The sequence below is a fragment of the Rutidosis leptorrhynchoides genome, chromosome 6, assembly GCF_046630445.1.
Source record: "Rutidosis leptorrhynchoides isolate AG116_Rl617_1_P2 chromosome 6, CSIRO_AGI_Rlap_v1, whole genome shotgun sequence".
In the NCBI taxonomy this organism is placed as follows: Eukaryota; Viridiplantae; Streptophyta; class Magnoliopsida; order Asterales; family Asteraceae; genus Rutidosis; species Rutidosis leptorrhynchoides.
The window spans coordinates 265,979,329-265,995,936 of NC_092338.1; positions in this window are offsets into that span (position 1 = coordinate 265,979,329).

Below are 16,608 nucleotides of genomic sequence, written 5' to 3' on the forward strand. Positions count from 1 at the left end.
GATATATGGTGCTCCCCTGATATGAGCCATTCTTTTCTCAAATGGTCTAGAAAAACCTGGTGGCTTAGATGTTCCTGGGTTATAGTGAAAGTTTAAGAAATACGGGTGTTTACGGTACACCCCATCAGGGTACTTCATGTTAACATAAAGTTCATCGGTTTTGAGCTCGGGTTTTTCTATTTTGATGCCTTTTTCCTTACTGTTTTCGTTTGATTTTTCAAATTGGGTCGAGGTAATTTCTATAACATCATCGGAATCCTCATCGGGATCCAATTCATCAGAAAACTGGTAATTTTCCCAATATTTGCTTCCTTGGCGGAAACACCATTGACCATTGTTAACTTTGGTCCATTGGTTGAGGATTTTCTTTTATTTAACCGTTTTTCTATAGTTATTAATATTTCTTCCTCCGGAACCTCTTCTTCTTCCGGTTCCTCTTCTTCCGGTTCCTCCTCTTCCGGTTCCTCCTCTTCCGGTTCTTCCTCTTCCGGTTCCTCCTCTTCCAGTTCTTCCTCGGGAGTTTGTGAATCTTCCCAAATTATATTCGACTCTTCATTATTATTAGGTGAGTCGATGGGATTTGTACTAGAGGTAGACATCTATCACACAATATCAAACATGTTAAGAGATTAATATATCACATAATATTTACATGTTAATAATATATAGTTTCCAACAAAAAGTGTTAAGCAATCGTTTTTAAAGAAAACACGGTCGAAGTACAGACTCACTAAGGTATCCTAACAAACTCAGTAAGACACACTAATGCAAATTTCTGGTTCTCTAAGACAAACCCTCAGATACTAACTGGAATGTCCCGTTCATATCGATTATAAACGTTTCATATTAATTGATTTCCTTGCGAGGTATTGACCTCTATATGAGACGTTTTTCAAAGACTGCATTCAATTTTTAAAACAAACCATAACCTTTATTTTGTCGATAAAGGTTTAAAATATTATGACATTTATCAAATAATGATAATCTAAAATATAGTGTTTTCACATGACCATTACATAATAGTTTACAATAATATTACACAACAATATAAGTCTTCGAATGTAGTTTTTAAACAATATTATACAAGCATGTAGACTCCAATCTTGTCTTTATTTAGTATGCAACAGCGGAAGCTCTTAATAATCGCCTGAGAATAAACATGCTTTAAACATCAACAAAAATGTTGGTGAGTTATAGGTTTAACATATATATTTATCAATTCGTAACAATAGACCACAAGATTTTCAATTTCCATTTCTCAATAACATGCAAACTCCATAAAAAATCATTCATATGATGAACACCTGGTAACCGACCTTAACATGATGCATATAGAATATCCCCATCATTCCGGGACTCTCATCGGACATGGTAAATCGAAGTACTAAAGCATCCGTAACTCGAATGAGGCTTGTTGGGCCAAATAGATCTATCTTTAGGATTCGTGTCAATTGGTGGCAATTATAATAAACACCAATTCTTAGGCTACCAAGCTAAAAAGGGGAATATTCGGTTCGATAATTCAACATAGAATGTAATTTTTTTTGATCACTTGTGTCTATTTCGTAAAACATTTATATGTGTGAGCGGGAGGTCTCGGGTTCGAGCCCGACTTGGGGCATTTTTTTAAGAAAGCTTTTGGAGGTAGTTTCCTAAACCAAAAATGATTATTATTATTATTATTATTATTGTCATTATTATTAGTATTGTTATTATGATTATTATTATTGTTATTATTACAATTATCATTATTGTTATTTATTAGGATTATTATTATTAGGTATTATGAATATTAGTTATTAATATTATTATTACTAATATAAGTATTATGATAAAATTTTCATATATTATGATTATAACTAGAAGTATGAACCTTATATTTATTATCACTAATAGTTGTATTATTATTATTATCATGATTATTATTGTTATTATTATTATTATTATTATTATTATTATTATTATTATTATTATTATTATTATTATTATTATTATTATTATTATTATTATTATTATTATTATTATTATTATTATGAAAGTAATACAAGTTATCAATATTTTCATCAATATTAGTATTAGTATCACTTTTGTAACCATTAGTAATATTATTATTATTATTATTATTATTATTTTTATTATTATTATTATTATTATTATTATTATTATTATTATTATTATTATTATTATTATTATTATTATTATTATTATTATTATTATTATTATCATTATTATTATTATTATTAAACAAAAGTATTATTTTTAACAATATCATTATTATTATTAATATTATCATTTTTAATAAAGTTATTATGATTATTATTATTAGTAAATCATTAATATCAAAACTATCATTTTTTAAACAAATAAATATTTTGTATATAAAACATACTTATTCATATACTACAATTATATTAATATTCCATATAACTATATACAAATCATATTTACATTACTTATATAAAAACTTACATACGAAAAATTAGGTATTTTTAATATAGTACTAAATATATAGATATTAATATAGCAATATTAATCACTTTAAATAAATATACAAAATAAATATATGTAATATATAAATTAAGATATAAAATAAAGTATATGTTTTTAAATGGAAGATAGTATAAATCTTATATAACTACAAAATATATATATAAAAGATATATATTAATAAATGAAATTAAGATATTCCTATTATATGTTTTAATAGAAATACAATTGATATAGGTTCGTGAATCCGAGGCCAACCCTGCATTGTTCAATATCGTCATATGTATTTTTACTATAAAATATAGTATCGTGAGTTTCATTTGCTCCCTTTTTAAATGCTTTTACAATATATATTTTTGGGACTGAGAATACATGTGCTTCTTTTATACATGCTTTACGAAATAGACACAAGTGATCGAAACTACATTCTATGGTTGGATTATTGAACCGAATATGCCCCTTTTTAGCTTGGTAGCCTAAGAATTGGTGTTTATGATAATTGCCACCAATTGACGCGAAACCTAAAGATAGATCTATCGGGTCCAACGAGCCCCATCCGAGTTACAGATGCTTTAGTACTTCGAATTTATCATGTCCGATGTGAGTCCCGGAATGATGGGGATATTCTATATACATCTTGTTAAGGTCGGTTACCAGGTGTTCACCATATGAATGAATTTTAATTCGTGAGTTACGCGTGACAATATATGAAATCTTGTGGTCTATTAAAATTATGGAAATGATTGATTATGATAAACTAATGAACTCACCAACCTTTTGGTTGACACTTGAAAACATGTTTATTCTCAGGTATGAAAGAAATATTCCGCTGTGCATTTGCTCATATTAGAGATATTACTTGGAGTCATTCATGACATATTTCAAAAGACGTTGCATTTGAGTCGTTGAGTTCATCAAGATTATTATTATGTCATTTATAGTTTGAATAATATGAAATTGTATGCATGCCTGTCAACTTTTGATGAAATGAAAGTTTGTCTTTTAAAAACGAATGCAATGTTTGTAAAATGTATCATATAGAGTTCAAGTACCTCGCGATGTAACCAAATGTAATGTATTCATCCAGATGGATTAGGACGGGTCCTTTCAGTTGGTATCAGAGCGGTGATCAGTCTTGCATTAGTGTGTCTAACTGATAGTTGTTTAGATGTATTAGTGAGTCTAGACTTCGACCGTGTCTGCATGTCAAAAGTTTTGCTTATCATTTCGTGTCAAAAATTACCTGCATATCATCCTTAGGAAATTACCTGCTTATCATCCTTAAAGTCTAGACACGTCTTACTACCTCTATTGCATAGACAGTGTATAGATAAATTTATATCTTAGCGTATATGTTATTGTTACCTTTGCCTGACAGCTTCCGTAGATTCCTCCGTAACTTATGGGATTTTAGTATTATATATGCATATGTAAATTATGTATTGCAGGGTACTAATATACATCCTATAATCTTTTTCTTATCGAAAATTCTTCATCTGATCGTACGAGATGAATCCCTCAGCCAGTTCGAGTCCCTCAGATTCCGATAGCTATTCTGATATGGATATTCACCTAAGCTCCGAAGGCAGTGTAAATGAAATGGATCAACCAAACTAGTCGTCTTCAATTCTGGATGAATTGGGGATGGGTTCGTAGATGACTTAATCAATGGAGACGCCAAGAAGGCGATCCATTTCACCCACCAACCTGCACTCTTGGCGAAGAACTTGAAGCACTCACCGGTGAACCAATCCCAAACACTATTTTTGCCCTCATTACCCGAATATCTCGCCATGATTATATACTATCTCAAATTCAAAACCTTATTCACTAGCCTGTTCTTACCGACAATCATCCCGGAGTAATCAAAGAAGTCAACGAGCTTCGCGCCTGATTAATGATTTTAGGAGAATATGGTGCAAAATTTACCAACTTTAACAACATCATCGGCACCAATAGTACAATCAGTAACAACACCAGTACCATCAACAATCCATGCCTCAACATCTCATTCTGTACCTCGAGTATAATCATCATTCTACGTATCGTTCTACATCAATTATCTTCATACTTCATGGCGATTATGTAATCTCTAATGTTATAGAGATTATGTATTCTAGTTTTGACGGTAAACCAAATGAGTTTAATACTATATTAACTCATTAAATCCATGATTACATCTGAAGAAATTATATATGTAAGTATATTTTCACAAAGATTGTATTTAAAAATTCTTTTGTACAAACTGTTAATGGTGAAAATATTTTAACGGGTAGGTAATACCTGAGGAATATTTAGATTTCACATTAATAAGTTACACTGTACATTCTTCAAATCTGAATCAATAGTCATTTACTATCCTACTTACATCCACATATATACGTATCTGTTCACCGCAGAATAACCATTTTCTTTCAATTTCATATTTGGATTTTGACTTATCAGAATCCAACAAGTGGCACAATGAAGAAAACAGTGGACAAAATAAAATTTGTTAGAAACAAATAAATTAACTATGAGAAATTTTGTTAAGAATCCACGCTAACAAAATCCTAGCTAACTGTTCCTAGCTAACTGTTCATTCCTTATTACATTTATTTATCGCAAGTTAATTATCGTAATTTATTTTATCGCAATTTAATTCTCACAATTTTATTTATCGTCATTTAATTTCTGTTATTTATTTTACGCACTTTATTTATCGTCATTTAATTTCTGTTATTTACGCATTTAAATATCGGGACACGTATACAAAGTTTTGACATATCATATCGACGTATCTATATATATTATTTGGAATAACCATAGACACTCTATATGCAGTAATGCTTGAGTTAGCTATACAGGGTTGAGGTTAATTCTACAATAATATATATACTTTGAGTTGTGATCGAGTCTGAGACATGTATATAACGGGTCACGACATGTATTAATTAATTTGAATATTATATATTAAACTATATATGAATTATTGAATTACTAATTGTGGACTGCTAACTGTGGACTGCCAACATTGGACAATTAAAATGAATTAAAATATTGATTATAACATATGAAACTAAACAATTCTCACTTGATTTCATCTTAAACCTCATTTATATCTTGACGATTACAATCTGCGTTCAAACATTTCATAATTCTTGAAAACACCTCAATCGAGAGGATGAACCAACCGCACTTCATCTACGGAAGAAAAGATTGATACATATAGTTATGCAACTGAAAACACTCGGAACCTGAGTAAACGTTTAACACGTATCTGTGCTAGCTCCTTTGGTGTTGTTATTACCGAACAATCAATTTGCAATCCCTTTCCAAAGTATCCAATTTTGTCACAGCTTCAGCAAATCAATTTCGACTTTTCATTCGAATAAACTTGACTATAACTTTGATATATAAGTTTACCTTTCGTCATCGTTACCGAGGAACCATTTATATCTCACCACATTAGCAGTAAACTTATCAGCAACTTTATTGATCTTTGAATTTTCAAAAAATCATTATATTTATCGAAACCCCATCATATACTCATCCGCATCTTGTAACAAGAATTGTCAGACCAATTATCGAGAATCAGCAATCAGTATTTTGAAACCTCGCAGCATTTCTACATCAACAGATATACATATAACATTCATCTCTTAGAATTATGATTCTCCATTCTGAAATTCTGAAAAGCACCCAGTCTACGAATCAATACTCCAAATTTTGAACAAGCTGAATGAAGTAGCAAAAACTATAGACAACTGTAAACGACGTTAACAGTTGAAGGTATGATGATAAAGAATAGTATGTTTTGAAAGCTCAGAAATGTTGGAACTTGAAAATGGATTGAGCAAACCATGAAGGAGGCTGTGGACAAATCATAAAGACTAAATCTGCCTTCAAAGAATCCAAATGATTCAGTATCTACTGAAGTCATTAACGAATACCTTACTCCTGACTCTACACTCTTGCGGACAAATTTTCTTCATCAACCTTCGATCTTAGAAATTCCAAATTATTGTCATAAATATCTTCGATATTTCTGAAGATATTTTCATAACTATCCTTATCTGAATTCAGTTATCTTTTCACGTTATCTGTAAAGGAAACTGTTAGTTTCTATATTTTGTAAACCTTCAAGTTTAAATTATGAATGATTTTAAAGTAGTGTTGGGAACTGAAGCATGAGTTAGTATAATATAATGACACTTGATTAACGTGATTATATTACAGTAAGTCATGCTGAGTTTCTAATGGGACGTGATGATTCACATATCATAACGTCATCAGGTGCCATGTTACACGAATCTTGTAATCTATTTAACCTCTAAAATATCAAGAAAATATTTCTTGATGATTCGGTCTTTTCCAGGATATTCTGGTAATTTGACAAATCAAATCGAGCTATTACGTTCTTTCTTGTTTAGAACATTAAGTTCATTCGAAACTCCATACTTACGAATTCTGGACCATTACTCGCTTTACTAGAGGTCGAGAAGAGAATAAAAAGGCAAAGAGCTCTAAAATATAAGAGAAAATATTAAGCCCAATAACAACATAGAGGTTACAAACCGTGGATATTAATACGAATAGCAATATAAAGACACGGTATAATTAAGAATAGTATCACCCCAAGGTAATAATAGAAGTGAATAGATTCCTCCGGTGGTAAATGAAAAAGAAGAATGACAGAAATGATAATTAGGAAAAATATCAAGGATTAGAACTGGATTAAGCATTTTTACAATATTTTAGATGTACGAACTAAGAAAGAAAGTATAGGAATGGTGAGAATAATGGAACGGAAGAGTTTAATTTATAAATGAAAAATCAGACGTAACAATCGAGACGGATGGCCGCATTTAATTAAAGAGATCCTAATTCCCTTAAATCTAAAAGAATCAGATCTTTTAGATTTCGAAGATTTTCTTTAAATCCCTTGAATTCCGAAAATCAACCGTGACTACGTCAGCGGTTAAGATGAATCTGCATTTACTCATTTCACTCTTTTGTGATAACTTCACTCGTACTCTTCACATAAACGATTTATTTTACCCATATTACTCACTGATGATAAAAACTATAATTTCTAGCTCGTATGCGTCATGAGAACATATTTATTGTCAACCATGACCATCCCAATCAAATTTCGGGACACAATTTCTTTAACGGGTAGGTACTGTGACGACCCGAAAATTTCAGACTAAATTTAAACTTAATCTTTATATGATCTCGACAAGATAAGTAAAGTCTGTTAAACCGAGTCTTAAAATTTTTGTACTGATTACATGAATTCGGTTAACCTTTGACTACTCTCGATGATTCACGAACATTGATGTGTATATTGATATGGTATAACAAATGGTAATATATTTTATGTAATTACAAGTTAACATTATAATAGCTATATTAATATTATTATCATTAATCTCAATATTATTATTATTAATATTAAGATTTGTAACATTAATATTATTATCTATATACATATGAAATTTGATAAGTAGAAGTTGTTATATTATTATGGTTAATATTATTATTAACAATAAAAATAAAAAAAATTTATAACTAATAATATTATTCGTATCATTAATTATATTAATAATTTATTATCATTATTAGAATCAGTGTTAGATATGTTATTATTATCAATAGATAATATAAAAATATGGAAATTGATATATATATATATATATATATATATATATATATATATATATATATATATATATATATATATATATAAATTGATTAGCATTATTGTTATTAATAACATTACTGTTATACATTTTATAGTAATTAACATTATTATCATTAGTAATAATATTATTATTACTATTATTTGTATTACTATAAGTTATAATATTAAGAGTATTATTACTATATTTATATTTATTAATAAGATTAATTAAAATCTAAGAAATGGTGTTTATGATAATTGCCACCAATTGACGTGAATCCTAAAGATAGACCTATCAGGCCCACGAGCCCCATCTGAGTTACGGATGCTTTAGTACTTCGAATTTATCATGTCTGATGTGAGTCCCGGAATGATGAGGATATTCTATATGCATCTTGTTAAAGTCAATTACCAGGTGTTCACCATATGAATGAATTTTAATTCGCGAGTTATGTGTGACAATATTTGAAATCTTGTGGTCTATTAAAATTATGGAAATGATTGATTATGATAAACTAATGAACTCACCAACCTTTTGGTTGACATTTGAAAGCATTTTTATTCTCAGGTATGAAAGAAATCTTCCGCTGTGCATTTGCTCATATAAGAGATATCACTTGGAGTCATTCATGACATATTTCAAAAGACGTTGCATTCGAGTCATCGAGTTCATCAAGATTATTATTCAGTCATTTATAGTTTGAATAATATGAAATAGTATGCATGCCTGTCAACTTTTGATGAAATGAAAGTTTGTTTTTTAAAAACGAATGCAATCTTTGTAAAATATATCATATAGAGGTCAAGTACCTCGCGATGTAACCAAATGTAATGTATTCGTCCAGATGGATTAGGACGGGTCCTTTCAATATATATATCATCATATAGTTTTTACAAGTTTTAACGTTCGTGAATCGCCGGTCAACTTGGGTGGTCAATTGTCTACATGAAGCTCATTTCAAATAATCAAGTCTTAACAAGTTTGATTGCTTAACATGTTGGAAACATTTAATCATGCAAATATAGTTTTCATTTAATATATAATCATGGAAAAGTTCGGGTCACTCCAGGGTTAACTAATTCCAAAGAAACAACCTGCCTTTTTGCTATCACTACCCACCTTATCCACCCAAACAATCTTAATTGACCTACGATCAACCACTTCCACTCACTGGTCCACCAGCTGAGGAAAATTCCCCAACCACCCAAATTACAAAAGTAACCAACCCAACTCTCAGAGCTGATGATCAGTTGACCTAGTTCATTCAAGGACAACAACAGTTAAATCAGAGAACTGCATCCATACAAGACAAGATGGAGATACTAATGAGAAATCAATTGGCTCTGCTCAAAAGTCTAGAGACGTAGCTCGACCAATTATCACAAAGCCTTGAAACCCGACCACAAGGAAGGTTACCTAGTAATACTATCTAAAATCCCCAAATAGAGGAAGATAAACAAATGGATTCCGTAATTCCAAAGGAAGAACCACGGAGAAGGTCAGCTAGGCTCAAGAACAAATTGACATATACTCAGAAGTTGTCCACTGCAACTCCATTTTGTGTACCCTAACCTGGAAGGCTACAGGAAGAACTATCCAAGCTTGATTCCTTCAAACTAGATGGAAGATTTCTGGACACCATGTCCAAAGTCCCCAATCAGAAAAGATACATCCAAAGACTTCTTTCTACAAAGGAGAGGATACCAGATTCTAACAAAATTCCACTTAGTGAAGAATTCTCGACATTATTCAGAAACTCTCTACCACCAAAGCTAGGAGATACGAGCCGATTCATTTTCCCATGTTTGATCTACCAATCTGGAACCATTCATGCACTTGCAGATTTAGGAGCAAGTAGATGAAGGGTTTCTGGAGAATGAGTGGGATTATGGAGAAGAAGAGGAGCAAGCATTTATGTATGAGGAGATGGCAGGGAACCTGTTGGATGGGATCTTGACAAAGACGATGCCATTGAAATACAAACATAACATAGCACAACCCGCCATCCGTGCAATGGCAGTGGATAATTTATTCGCTTTAATCACAAGAGATGAAGCTATTAAGCCCCCAGTAGTATTATTTCATCACTCGAATTGCAGTTTATTCATTACCAAGAAACCTAGGAATACCATCTATAGGTGTTTATGATGGAACTACTGATCCAGAGGATTTCCTTACTATGTTTGAAGGAGTTATGAGGCTGCAACACTGGGAGGATGAGGTTGCATGTCATATGTTTCCAATGGTATTGCAGAAAATGGCAAGAGAATGGTTTCCAAGTCTTTCGCGTAGAAGCATTACCAGTTTTCTTGACTTGAGGGTCAAGTTTGTTATATAATACCAAAGTCTGAGGAGTTGTACTTTGTCACACTTGGATGCACATGAAATCACTATGCACCAGAATGAGTCTTTAAGTGACTTTATGAAGCATTATATACTATTGAGTGTCTAAAAATACCTGATATACCAGAGTCACAGCTTGTATCTGGTTTTATTTTTTGTCTTGACCAGCGTCGATTCTCAAGTTTAGTTCATGCGTTACGGTATGATGTTCTAGAAAATTTGCATCAAGCGTTGGTGGTAGCACAGAAGCATTTGAGAGCTGTAGAAATGAGACATCCACGAGTCAAAAGGAATTATAGGCAGCAGAACAGAGGACGGTAGCCAAATGACAACTACCAAAGGCAGCGTGGGTATGACAATAGTTATCAAAGGCAACAACATGGTTGGAGGGGCAATAATCACCCGAATGATAACTATCATCACCGCAGACCATTAGAAAGGCACCACTAAATGAGGCTTTAAGAAAAATGTAACGACCCGACAAAATCGCCATTGATGGCGCCGTTAACTTAGGTCCCGTTGCAGGGTCATAGTCCCTATATGAGACGCGTGTGACCAAAATTATGTCGCATTCATTTGAAACGTACAAGACCTACAAAGTTTAGTTTACCAAACGGTTCGACAACAAGTTTAAGTTTACAAAAGTTATAGAGTATAAATGAAATAACTTGCGACATAATTAGTTGAAAATCACGGTTGCTATAAATAGCATAAGTATGTAAACATTTATTTGAATCCAAAGGTGCTATCACTAGCGTATGGATGTATGCTTGACTCCAAGCAAGTAATCAAAGTGTATGCATGTATGTTTGACCCCAAGAAAGTATGAGTGTACGCGGAAACATGTATCAAACACTAATTCATGAACCTGAGAAACATATAGAAAACTGTCAATGAAAAACATTGGTGAAATCAAAGGTGTTTGTAAACGTATGTTTTTGAACCACAAGATTTTGTATTTCTATAACGTTGATTATCTGAATCGTTTGCATTCCAAAAGTACGATCGCGAGCACCCAATTATCAAGACTTAACTGTTTTGTACCCTGTTACGTAGTGTTAGAACATACACTAAACCCGAAAATATATTTCATCCGCTAACGGTAGTGAACCGTCCGAATGAGGCTCGTCAAGCCCATGTGATCACATAATATAAGTTCACATTTACACCCTGCAAGTGTAACTAATGATAATTGAATTGAGGCTTTTTGTTCTAACTCGCTGTGGAATGTTTATTTTCGTACTTGTGTTCAAAGTATAAAGTATGTAGTATAAAACTGTATATGTTTCTCATCCCATGATTTAAAAGTATAAAAGTTGTTGAAAGATTGGACTATGATCTCACCTCGAGTGCACGAGTATAAATGTACTTCACAAAGTAAACGTGTACATGAAGTCTTGACCTAAACAAATAAGTTGTATCAATTAACCAGTTACGACACAAGGTCGGGTGAAATGTGTTCAATTAGTCCTATGGCTCGCTACGACTCAATTATGTAGCATGTGAATCACGTTGTCAATTTTCATGCAAGATATAAGTATAAAAGCACGTTAGAACGATTGCATAAGTGTTTGGTTAAGTTTGAATAAAAGTCAAACTTGGTCCGGTTAAAGTCAACGAAAGAGCCAACGTGTTCGGGTCTGGTCTCGGACAATTTTTCTAAGCTTAGAAGTCATATATAAGCATGTTGGCCAAGTTTCATGTCAATCGGAGTTGCGTAGCATAGTTAGATTTAAACGAAAAAAATGCAAAGTTGAACAGTCCCCAAACACGGCCATTACCGCGCCGCGATAGAGGAGGGCCGCGCCGCGACATTAGTCGTGGCCTGTGAAAGGACCCGTCCATATACATTATAAACGATTATCAATAGTTGATTTCATCACGAGGTATTTGACCTCTATATGATACATTTTTTAGACATTGCATTCGTTTTTAAAAGATAAACTTTCTTTACATCAAAAATTGACAGGCATGCATACCATTTCATAATATCCAACTATAAATGACCTAATCTATCATTTACTTAATAATAATCTCTATTGAACTCAACGACATGAATGCAACGTCTTTTGAAATATGCCATGAATGACTCCAAGTAATATCTTTAAAATGAGCAAATGCACAGCGGAAGAATTCTTTAACACCTGAGAATAAACATGCTTTAAAGTGTCAACCAATAGTTTGGTGAGTTCATTAGTTTATCATAATCATTCATTTTCATCATTTTAATAGACCACAAGAATTTCATTTCCAGTTCTCAAACATACGTCCCATGCATACAGACAAAAATCATTCATATGGATTGAACACCTGGTAACCGACATTAACAAGATGCATATAAGAATATCCCCTATCATTCCGGGAAATCCTTCAGACATGATAAAACAACATCGAAGAACTAAAGCATCCGGTCCTTTAGATGGGGTTCGTTAGACCCAATAGATCTATCTTTAGGATTCGCGTCAATTAGGCGTGCACTAATTCTCAAAATTAGTGAGGTTCCCTAATTCTTAGGCTACCAAGCAAAAAGGGGTATATTCGGCTTCGATCATTCAACCATATAATGTAGTTTTGATTACTTGTGTCTATTTCGTAAAACATTTATAAAAATTGCGCATGTATTCTCAGCCCAAAAATATAAAGGGTAAAAAGGCAAATGAAACTCACCTAATGTATTTTGTAGTAAAAATACATATGACTATATTGAACAATGCAGGGTTGGCCTTGAATTCACGAACATATATCAATTGTATATCTATTAAAACATATAATGGAAATCACATAATTTCCTTTATTACTTATATATTATTTATGTGTTTGTAGTTTACATAAATTTTATACTCAATTTTATTAAAAATATACTTCATTTATATTTATTATATCTTAACTTATATATTATATATATTAATTTAAAATAATTTTTATCTATTCATTTAGTAATTTTAAAATATCTATATATATACATATATGTTTAGTGTTATATCTAAAATCAATAGTTTGTTATATGTAAGTATAATGTTAATGAGTTTGATATATATACTTATGTGAAATATTAATATAATTATAGTATATGTAATAAGTATATTTTATGTACCAAATATTTATTTGTTTACAATGATAGTACTGATAATAATGATTTACTAATAATGATATTGTTAACAATGATACTTATGTTTAATAACAATAATAATAATACTAATAGTTACAAAAGTGATACTAATACTAATATTAATAAAAATAATAATAACTTGTATTATTTTTATGATAATAATAATAGTAATAATAATCCTAGTCATATTTATAATAATAATAATAATAAATGATAAGATAGACTTTATAATAATACTTGTATTAGTAATAATAAGTGCCCTAAAAATAACCATAATAATAATAATAACAATACTAATAATAATATTAATTTTAAAAATGAAAACTACCTTCAAAAAGGGTTTCTAAAACGAAAAGCCTCAGACGAGGCTCGAACCCAAGACCTCCTGGTTATACACCAACACCACTAACCAGTCCTCCATCCCTTGTTTTTCTGATTTATATTACTTCTAAAATATATTTAACCCTTTATTCATGTTCATCATCTTCTTCATCTTCTTCCTTACATTAATTCATCCATGGGACTTTCTAACTCCAAATAACGAATTTGGGATTTCATTTAGGACTTTTAAACACACATGAAAAACAAATAAAAAATGTTCTTGTAAATTAAAAAAAATTAAAAAAATTAAAAAAAACTTACTGCTTTAGCTAGTAACTCTAAAAAAAAAAAAATGTTTTTAGTTTTGAGTTCATTTTGGACAATCTTTACAACATGAAATATGTTTCAAATCATTCCTAAAAACTTTGTGAATCATCAATTTTAACAGAAACATCAATTAGAACTCGAATTTGATTGTAGAACAATAGTTGACTTTTTAAAATTGAAATTTTGACTCGCAAATTCGAATTCGTTATTAAGAATTGGAACTTGAGATTTTACAGAAAGTTTAAGTAAATGATTCTTAACAACTCTGCATTTTTAGTTTTTGAAATTTGTTTCGAATTCAAGTTAGTGTATATCACTGTGAAGAACTCATGAACTCAAAAATTGATTTTGATATTAAGAATGTTATAGGTTATGATTACAACATGAAATGTGTTGCAAATCATTCCTATAATCTTTATGGATCATCAAATTAACTGGAGACATCAAAACAAACTCGAATTTGATTCAAGAACACTTAGTTGACTTTGAAAACCAAAACTTTGACTGTTAAATTAGAAATTAATAGAAAGAATTAAGGATTGAAAACTTACAGATAGTTTAGATAGACGATTCCTAACAAGATTGCATTTATAGATTTTGAAATTGATTTCGAATTCGAATTATGAGCAAAAAATGAAAGAACAGAGTGTCGAGCTTCTTATTTATTTATTTTCTGTTTTTCCTTTCAATCAATCAGCATAGATTTTATTTATAATATGCAACGAATAATTGATGCAGAGACAGGATTTGATCGTAAGTTGTTCTGTAGTGACAATTTGCATTCGATGGTTTGTCATACGCAGAAGAAAACGAGAGGAGAAAAAAAATAGAAGACAGTGATATAATTTTACCCGTAATATTATGTTTTATACATATATATATATATATATATATATATATATACATATATATATATATATATATATATATATATATATATATATATATATATATATATATATATATATATATATAATATTAATAAGATTATAACCCGAACATTCTTAAATTGGAAGCTTGCTATAAGTGGAAGCTTTCCATAAATAGTAGGTTTCCAAATATAGAAACTTTTGGGAAATAGGAACTTTTCTCGAAAACCGTCACTGTTAATATAGTTTGCTATATTAGACATTAACTAATCAAAGGTTATATCTCTAGGTTGAGATCTCCGATTTCATACTCCGTTCATACTTCTTGCGTGGAATATCTTACTTGCTACTAAGGTGAACTTCATAGCCCATCTTTTTACTATTTCTTAACTATTTTACAACTTTTGGGGTGAGACACATGCTTGCTTTTAAAATGATTTACAATGTAGACTCAAGTGCCTAAACTATTTGATATGCAATTTCGTGAGACTTTTGTTAAACATGTATTTATTATTACATGCGAATCCCCGCCATAATATCGTTAATTGCTGGAATTGAAATTTGCAAGCTTAATTATTGTGAGTAGGCCTATTGTGAGTGACGTCTTTACCATTGGCGTAATCGTCAAGGGGTTACATAATAATGATTGCCGACACACGTACAGTGTCAGGGGTTAATGTTTAGTTCGATATTATAACTCATGGCATATCAAAATTTTGATATTTTGAATTAAATCTTGTGGTCTAAAACTTATTAAATTTGCTAAACCTATGATGTTCACTCAACCTTTGTGTTGACACTGTTAAGCATGTTTGTCTCAGGTGAAGATTAGCTTGTGTGCTGCTCTATGATGCTTAGTTAGCTGTTGCATTGGAGTCCACATATTAGACTTATCATTTGAATTTCATTATGTAAAACATTATTATGTTTCTGCTCAAATCAAATTTTTTTTTTATTAAAACGTCTCATATAGAGTCGTTCTCATTTATACATACTTGTGTTGTGATATTGTGAAGTCATATTTTCTCGACCCTATTTGGGGGTATGACATAAATAGAATACAAGAGTCGTATAACATAGCACATGATGATGTTATGATCTGTGAATCATCACGTTCCCTTTAGAAACTCAGCATGACTTACTGTAATATAATCACGTTGATCAAGTGTCATTATATTATACTAATTCATGCTTCAGTTCCCAACACTACTTCAAAATATTCCTATTTTAAACTTGAATGTTTCAGAATTTAGAAACTAAAATAGTTTCTTTTATGATGTAATACAGATAGCGCGAAGAGGTAAACGATTTCAAATAAGAAAAATTAAGAAAATATCTTCAGAAATATGGAGGATATTTATAATGAAAGATATGATGATATCCTAGGATTTCTAATATCAGAGGATGATGAAGAATATTGTCCGCAAGGGTTTAGAGTCAGGAGCAAGGTATTCGATAATGACTTCAGCAGATACTGAATCATTTG